This window comes from Lycium barbarum, chromosome 3 (genome assembly GCF_019175385.1).
Source record: "Lycium barbarum isolate Lr01 chromosome 3, ASM1917538v2, whole genome shotgun sequence".
NCBI classification, from domain to species: Eukaryota; Viridiplantae; Streptophyta; class Magnoliopsida; order Solanales; family Solanaceae; genus Lycium; species Lycium barbarum.
Genome location: NC_083339.1, coordinates 34,481,549 through 34,491,265, shown reverse-complemented (window position 1 = coordinate 34,491,265; position 9,717 = coordinate 34,481,549). Strand labels below are relative to the sequence as shown.

The 9,717-nt window shown below is 32.9% G+C and overlaps 1 long non-coding RNA gene across 1 annotated transcript; it reads right to left on the bottom strand.

Moving 5' to 3' along the window:
* Positions 1-223: 223 nt before the first annotated feature.
* Positions 224-7,000, bottom strand: LOC132630982 (uncharacterized). Its single transcript, XR_009578755.1, has 2 exons — positions 6,864-7,000; positions 224-937 (listed from the first exon to the last, which is right to left on the bottom strand). It is a non-coding gene; the product is annotated as an uncharacterized LOC132630982 (long non-coding RNA).
* Between the last annotated feature and the right edge of the window lie 2,717 nt (positions 7,001-9,717).

Genomic DNA, 9,717 nt, shown 5'->3' with positions numbered 1-9,717 from the left:
CCAAAATGAAATCTAAACTAAGAAAACTACTAAAAATCACTAGCTTATTAAAAAAAATATTTTTGTAAATTATCTTTTTTTCCTGAAAAATAAATGACGAAACTTATCCTAAAATGTGTCTATTTTTTGTAGTTTTCAAATTTTAAAAGTAAGACTTACTAAAAATGACATAAAAATTAAAATATTTGATCTAGACCTACAAGAAGTATTTAAACGCTAAAAATGATGTAAAAATTTATGTTTGGTCAAAAATTAGGTGTTTACAGAATGTCCCTCTTTGCTTGGAAACATGAAGAGTTTTCAAGCAAAGAAGTGAACACTGTGACTAATTTTTGAGATGACCATTATTTGAAAGGCGAAAAGATATAAAAGAAAAGGATGTGACCGAGTCCTGGTTTTGGGTATCCTACATATCCCGAGTTATAAGGGAATCAGGTCACGTGTAGTTCAAGTGGGTAAAAGGATGGAATGATGAGTTGGAGAATCGAGTGAGGTTCCTTCGAGGTTCCGGTCCGTGGCTCCTGTTATTACAAAACAAAAAAAAAATGAAAAATACCACAAACGAGGAAAGGAAATACAAGATCCTATCTATTCTACTTTTCTTCAGTCTTCCTTTAAACCTTCACTTGGATCTTTAGTTATCACTCCACCTTCTTTCGGTGGGTACCTTGATCTCAAAGTATGATCTCGAAGTTAGAATTTGGGGCTTGAACTGGTAACTTGGAATGAGTTGTTGATGCTATTCCGAATGACAGTCCGTAGAATATTCTTGGATGCTTGTTTCTTGATTAAAAGCTGAGAAGATGTATCTTGAGATGCTGGGCCGCCTTATGTGTCAAAGTTGACTCTAGCTGTCTTCGAGATTGAACATTCTTCTTTTCTCTGACCAATGATGGAACTTCATTCTTGAATATCAATTTTGTGCTTGCGGGTGAACCTGCATGCCATCAAAGACAAACAAAAATGAACAAAAATTTTCTGCCCTAGTTTGTACAAGGAAATTTTGTGAGTGTTAGCAAAATCATAAACCACTTGGGACTATATCCGGAGGTAGTCAACCCGAAGTTTAAAAACATGACTTTCTTTGGAGGTAGTCGACCTGAAAGCATGACTATATTCTGAGGGTAGTCAACCTAAAATTTAAAAATATGACCGTATTTGGAAGCAACCATCATAAAATTTAAAAATATGACTGTATTTGGAGGTAGTCAACCTGAAATTTAAAACATGACTATGTTTGGAGGTAGTCAACCTGAAATTTAAAAATATGACTTTATTGTGAGGGAGTCAGCCTAAAAATATGACTTTATTTGAAGGTAGTCACCCTGAAATTTAAAAACACGACTTTATTCTAAGGTAGTCAACCTATGAAAATATGACTTTATTCGGAGGTAGTCAACCTGAAATTTAAAAACGTGACTGTATTCTGAGGTAGTCAACCTGAAAATATGACATTCTGAGGTAGTCAACCTGAAATTTAAAAACGTGACTGTATTCTGAGGTAGTCAATCTGAAATTTAAATACGTGACTGTATTCTGAGGTAGTCAACCTGAAATTTAAATACGTGACTGTGTTCTGAGGTAGTCAACCTGAAATTTAAATACGTGACTGTATTCTGAGGTAGTCAACCTGAAATTTAAATACGTGACTGTATTCTGAGGTAGTCAACCAGAAATTTAAATACGCGAGTGTATTCTGAGGTAGTCAACCTGAAATTTAAATACGTGACTGTATTCTGAGGTAGTCAACCTGAAATTTAAAAACGTGACTGTATTCTGAGGTAGTCAACCTGAAATTTAAATACGCGACTGTATTCTGAGGTAGTCAACCTGAAATTTAAAAATATGACTATATTCTGAGGTAGTCAACCTGAAAATATGACTTTATTTGGAGGTAGTTAACCTAAAAATATGAATTTATTTGGAGGTAGTCAACCTGAAAATATGACTTTATTTGGAGGTAGTTAACCTAAAAATATGACTTTATTTGGAGGTAGTCAACCTAAAATTTAAAAACGTGACTGCATTCTGAGGTAGTCAACCTGAAATTTAAAAACGTGACTGTATTCTGAGGTAGTCAACCTGAAATTTAAATACGTGACTGTGTTCTGAGGTAGTCAACCTGAAATTTAAATACGTGACTGTATTTTGAGGTAGTCAACCTGAAATTTAAATACGCGACTGTATTCTGAGGTAGTCAACCTGAAATTTAAATACGTGACTGTATTCTGAGGTAGTCAACCTGAAATTTAAATACGCGACTGTATTCTGAGGTAGTCAACCTGGAAATATGACTTTATTTGGAGGTAGTCAACCTAAAATTTAAAAACGTGACTATATTTTGAGGTAGTCAACCTGAAAATATGACTTTATTTGGAGGTAGTCAACCTAAAAATATGACTTTATTTGGAGGTAGTCAACCTGAAATTTAAAAACATGACTTTATTCTGAGGTAGTCAACCTATGAAAATATGACTTTATTGTGAGGCAGTCAACCTAAAAATATGACTTTATTTAGAGGCAGTCAACTTGAAATTTAAAAACATGACTTTATTCTGAGGTAGTCAACCTATTAAAAATGTGACTTTATTCTGAGGCAGTCAACCTGGAATTTAAAAACATGACTTTATTCTGAGGTAGTCAACCTATGAAAATGTGACTTTATTCTGAGGTAGTCAACCTATGAAAATATGAGAAAAGCAGGGATTTTTGTTCCCTAAAATGCAACCAGGGAATGTCGTACCCTGTGAAGCATGAATAAAACAGTTTTTTTTTCTTTTTTAAACGCTCAAGTTTTTGAAACTGAGGAACTTTGAAACTCTTTTTTTTTTTTTTTTTGGATTTTTCTTAATTGAAATTTCTAAATTACATTGTCCCAGTTTTGAAACTGAGGAACTTTGAAATTCTTTTTTTTTGTTTTTTATATTTTCTTTTTGTGTTTTTTTTTTTTTTTGAAATGATTTTTTTTTCAAAAAAAAAAAATGTCCCAGTTTTGATCTTTTGGGGATATGAGACTTATTATTGAGTGAGACCGAGCCCCAGTGTAGGACTGCCTACTTATCCTGCCATAACAAGAATCAGGTCAAACGTAGTTCATAAAAAGCTAAGTTTTTTTTTTGTGCTTCTGTTGTTTTCTTTTTTTTTTTTTTTTCAAAAGGGTGTCTCTTATAAGGAGCATCAGAGGATGAAGACAAAGAAATCAATTCATCGGTTTAGTATATCTTGACTTTAGTTGGCACCAACTATTAGTATTATGCATCGAAAATTACCATCAATGACTCTCGGACGAACCGGAGGTCAAATTAGAAGTGACTCCTATAGTTTCAAATGGTACCTCAAACATACCTAAGTATTGACATGATCTGTTCATTTTGCATCAATTAGAGGTTTTGAATTATTCCTATCCTCATGTTTCAAGTGCCCTTACCACAAGTAAATTCCTAATTCACACTCAATTTAAGCATTTAGATCTTAGGACGTTCAAGAAGTAAACTCACACTCAGAAGGATGTTCAATGCGTGCAATTGGGATACCATATGCTTGACCTTCATGTAAATATCTACTAATGTGAGGACACTCAGAATGGGATCAAGTAGGACTTGTTATTGGCTTGTAACGTAGGCTTACAGATGGGTAGGATATATATTTGTGATGAAGTGACTATTCCCTCCTTGAGCATAACACTATAATTCTATATATTTTTTTGATGTTCACACTCGATCTTTATTTGCTTTGCTGCTTCTTTTTTTTTCTTTAACTTTCTCCTCTCTTTTTTGAGCTTTCCTCCAATTTTTGGAGTTTTCCTTTCCTTTTTTTTTTGCAGTTTTTTCTTTTATTTTTTTGTAATTTTCTGGGACTTTCGCATTATCACCTTTCCACTTTGTTTTCCTCCTTAGATTTTGTTAGTGCGCTCAAGAAGGTGGGGCCAAAAGAGGGATAGTGCAGTTATGCACTAGAAAGGATATAGGTGATTTATCCAAAGAAAAGGTTTTAGGCTCAAAAGGGTAACACTAGGGATCATATGTTATTTGGTAGGCTTGAAAGATACAATCGGGTCAAAGAAAGCCTACAATCCTTTCTCAAACCAAGTGTTGCTCAATATTTCGCCTCAACAAACATTCGGGCCAAGTTCTATATCAACAAAGCAATGTCATTAAATTTTCAATCTAAAGCTCACCACACAATGCACATGAAACGATGAGGTCGGATTAATTTTGACCATAAATTTTAGCAAAAGAATTTCTCAAGTGTCACTTAGGTATAATCAAGAGGTAGCAAAAGAATCTATGGTTCACAACAAAGTTGGTCCTCCCTATCATCCTCATTCTTTTAACACTTGCTTCTTTCCCATGCACACTCCTAAATATGGTAGTACCAACCAAGTCAAGAGATTTTCTTATTCCTTTTTTTTTTAGGTAGACCGAACCCCAAAGAAGGGTTGCCTACGTATCTTGTCAAAACAAGAATCAGGTCAGACGTAGTTCAGAAAAAAAAGTATACAAACATTTTTATTAAATTTTGGGATAATGAAATAAAAGCTCTTTTTTTGTTTCTTTTTGTGAAAGAATAACAACTCTTTTTTTTTTTCAGATTGTTTTTTTTTTTAATAGGAATACCGAACCCAAGAAGGGCTGCCTACGTATCTCACCGGGATGAGAATCAGGTTTGCGTAGTTCTTGTAAACGACTACAAGCAGGGATTTCTTTTTTTAAAAAAGACTCGTTTGTTTCGGGAAATTATTGTGAAAAAATGAAAATGGGTATTTAATAAATCTCTTTCTTTTGTTTTACTAATTACCCTAAAGGTTGGTCAACAATGAACAAGTCATTCCGAATAATACTGCAAATAGAACATATGATGCACATGTTGGTCAAAAGAAACGGGTACCTGTCTAAGACGGACTCGACCCTATGCCGAGCCCCGCTAAGTCAAATGCACATGATGTAAACAAAGCGTAACCTACTAAGGATAATCATTACAAGTGACTTGTTCTACTAAGTTTAACATCCCGATGGAGAAAGGTATCTAGACTGGCTGTAAAACGAGCAGACAACTCGAGTCGGGCGAGGGACAACGTACCGGTAGCAGCGCTTTCCAGCTTTGTTGTGGGTCCTCCCCATCCTAAACATGTGTGATTATAAATCCTTCACCAGGGACCAAGGGCCCACTGGCTTTATCTCAACAAAAGCGGGGTGCGTATTCGCAATTCCCGTTTTTATAGCAAAGTGTATTATTGAAGACTCAGAGGGGGTGCGTGAGAGAAGACAATTATATTGCAGTTCAACAATACCAAAGTAGTAAATAAGCAGGCATAAAGCATATTAGTCCCATATATACAAAATATCCAAGAAAAAAAAAATAACACAAGCCAAACATAAGTCAATACACAAAGCTCGAATTCTGGTTATTCCCAGCAGAGTCGCCATCGGTCACACCCCTTTTTTTCCGTAAATAAAAATAAATAAATTTTATTTGTTTTAAATTTATTTAAAAAGGGTTTTTCCAATTAAAGTGACGTTTTGAAAAGGGATTATTTATTTTACAGAGTCGCCACTTAGAATTGAGTTTTGGTGTTCCAAGTCACCTTATGAATCCCTAATCAAAAGGAAATGACTCTATTTTTATTGGTCTGTGAAACAAAAGATCGGGTAAGGAATTCTGTTGACCGAGGAGAAGGTATTAGGCATTCCCCAAGTCCCGTGATTCTAGCACGGTCGCTTTATCAACTTGTGTTCGACTTAAATTATTTTGAATAAAATGTGTTTATTTAGCTATGCCTTTGATTCGCTTAAATATTATTGACCTTTTACTAGTCTTGACTAAGACGCATAGTTGCGACCTCAGCCTCGACTTACACCAGCTAGACGCGTAAACGCGACCTTAACTTGTGTATCGCACCTAGAATTTTTAACCTACTCGCCTTATTTAAACAATGGTGATTATCTTTATTTAAAATCGTAGGTCAAAAGGTGTAATTAATCCAAAATAATTATTTTTTCCCCTTTTCACTCTTTGATAAGACTGTAACCGAACATATCATTAATAATTTAAGCACGGTTATGCTTAGACTAATATTTGCCCATTTAAAAAAAAATGTTATCAACCTAAGAGTGCTCCCTAATAATTTGAGATAAAGAGACGAGTAAAATAAATTTTTAAAGAAAATATGCAAGAACTGAACTCGGCCTACAAAGATTCAATATTTGAGCATTAAATAAAATATTCATACTCATGCAAATTATTTCAACGATAGAGATCCAAAAACCCAAACTATGAAGGGCATTTCCATGTTATGATAATAATGATTAAAGACAAATAAATTTAGATTTTTAACTTTTTAAGTATTGAAACGGTGCACCGCAACAAAGCACTTAAAATACATAAATTATTCGTTTCCTTTAACACATTAGTAATAAAAATCAAACCTCCATTTAACCGTTTCAGTTGTCTATATCATATAACTTATCAAACATAAACTTCTCTTTCTTAATTTCATAACTAAAAGTGTACTAGCAGTTAGAGTTCTCAACTCACTTTTGAAACATTTAAATAATAATGATTAAAAGATTTGTATCAGTTTATACTCATTATTAAAATGGCAAACCAAACAAACATATGCAGATAAATCCAACGAAATATTAATCACTAAACATTTTAACATTCAGCAAATAGAAAGAAAGAAGAAATACCACTAAAACTCATCCATCATGTTCATAATATCACCAAAACCTTCAAAAGACATGCATGATCTTCAACAAAAGCATCAACGGATTTTAAACGGAGCCAAAACGGATTTTTCTTCATGTATTATATATTGAAAAAAAAAGAACACCAAATAACTACTAGAAAGATTCGGTTGTTACCTTTGCGTAAATATCTCGCTGAAAAATAATAATATGAAGCTACAATATTCTACCGATTTCCCAGTTAATAACGACTAACTTCAAGTACACGAACTCGAAACCACCAACGGAAACCTCAAACTCGAATTTTAAGAAAACCCCCCCCCCCCCCCCCCCCCTTTTTTTTTTTGTGTTTGCTCTTTTACGTTTCTGTGTGTTGTCCACCCCCCTGACTGTGCGTGTTTGTTTATATAGAGGTGTATAGGTGCTGCACAAAAGGAACGTACTGGAATTGGACTATGTTTGGGATATGTTTTGTTGAGAGTTTTTAGGTTGGGGGGTTTAAGGGGTTAGTTTTTTATTAGGATTAGGATTGGGTTTGGTTGGGGTAGTTTAGGCGGCCGTGAGTGCAGGGATATATTTTTGTTGCAGAATTCTTGGTTAGTTTTTGTAGGGATAGACGTAAGAGGTATGGTATTATAGGGGTCTTGATTTTAGTGGCAAGGTAGTTTTAGGTTAGTTTTGTTATTTCACCTTATTTTTTATTTAGTTCCTTTTGTGCTTTAAAATATAACGTAAGATAAAAACTACTAATGAACTATTTTTAGATTAATACAATGTAGAAAAATTTAATAGGCAGTCCAAAATGAAATCTAAACTAAGAAAACTACTAAAAATCACTAGCTTATTTAAAAAAAAATATTTTTGTAAATTATCTTTTTTTCCTGAAAAATAAATGACGAAACTTATCCTAAAATGTGACTATTTTTTGTAGTTTTCAAATTTTAAAAGTAAGACTTACTAAAAATGACATAAATATTAAATATTTGATCTAGACCTACAAGAAGTATTTAAACGCTAAAAATGATGTAAAAATTTATGTTTGGTCAAAAATTAGGCGTTTACACATATTATGCCCAGATTATGTTTTCTTTCAATTTTCTAAATTTTATCTTTTTACACAGGATCTAACCAGCAGTGACTTAGATATACGACTGGTTATGTATTTGAATTTAGACTTTGGATTTGAAGATGATGTTTATTACCTATTTTTTTTATTTATTGACATAAATAACTATTTATTCGTTAAAGAATTAATCTAGTTACAATAATTACATTGGTTCGCTCATATGCTTTGCCCCGTCGAGCCAGTGAAGGTTCTTGACATGATGTCTATCACCTCACTATTGTCATAACAATCATTTGTTTCTTATTTCATGTTTTAAACATTTTAAATACTCTGCATAAATGAAAAATAAAATAAAAATAGAAAAAAAAATTATATTGCTCTAGATTTTGTCTCTTATTCAATCTAATCATCCCGTATTTGAAGGTAATTAGTTCGACTAATTAAAATCTGTGCTGAATAGGGGTAAAAATTGTTATCTAAATCTCATGTAAAGTAGCATAAAATTTCTTGTACAACTTTTGTTTTTATTTTTTTATTCTTTATATACACTTCTTAGTTGCACCTTATACAACTCCGTGTATAGAATTTGGCTGTATTGATCGTACACGTTCCGTTCTTCAACGTTTTTCTTATGATAATTGTACGTGTAGCAAATTTCCTGATATTTTCACCAATATTTGTTCTCTCTTGATCTGTAAAGGTTTTTTCTCCACCAAAAACGAAAAAACTTTAGCCCATTCTTTCTTTCCTATTTAATCTTCTCATGTATCTATGTTATTTATTTTTGTTCAATTGAAAGTATAGGAGCAGAAGATACGAATATTCCACTTATTTTATCTTCTTTACCTAAATCCTCGTGAAAATTCTAAAATAAGGTATAAGATTTTTTAAAAGTGAGAACATGACCACCCACAGATTGTACACTGTTACAGCTCATTGCCTATGAATTATTGGTACTATTCTACACATGGAAACGTTGTATGTGCTTTTCACTGTTTTGTCCCAACTTGATACGTACTATTATTTCTCATTTATTTTTATTATCTTATATAAGCGGTCACCAATTTGATAATGACCTTCACTTACCTACTTGTTTCTTCTGTCAGCTCAGCCATCATTTTAATCTTCTCTTTTTTTCATTTGAAAAGTCTATTGCAGAATTAAAATAAGGCAGTTCCATTTATCAGTCCGTTGGCCATTATATGGAAAAGGATATTCTCTTTCTCTGGAATTAGTGATATACACATTTAGTCCATGATGATCTCAATTATAACCCATTATTTTAATCTAGCACTATTAGTAGCTAATAATGACAAACTGAAATGGATTAAAAATTTAAGAACCCACGTCACCCCCCATCTTCTTCTTTGCTTCTGTACATACACAAAATTTGACTGTTTAGTGTAACCTAGTGGCGAATTTAGGGGTAAAAAAGAGTCACGTGAACACATTATCATCCGACTAAATTCGATATATTATGTGTATGATTCTTAAAATATAACTAATATTACCTTTTGGAACACATGCTACCAAAGGCTTGGTGGTACACTTGATTGAAAACTAAGTTATTTACCTAGAAGTTCAAGGATCAATCCCCGCTTGAAGCTTCGCCTCTGGTGTAAACATATGTACAATCATTTTAATAAGTGCTGGTGTCTGGGGTCCACATATTATTATACAAGGATTACAATATTGAGATTATTAATAAGGTGAATAATAAAATATTATAGTACATTAAAATAGGGATAATAGCACTTTTAGTCCCTTAGTTATTGATAACTTCTTAGTTGGTCTTTTGTGATATACTATTACTCAGCACGTATACGTTCAATTAATTGAAATATGCTATTTTGGTCTCCTTATACAAGAAATATGTTATATTTGGACTATTTATAAGTAAATTATCCTCAAATATGGAGCAATAATGTTAACTTACATAACACTTGGGTAACCTAATGGTGGAAC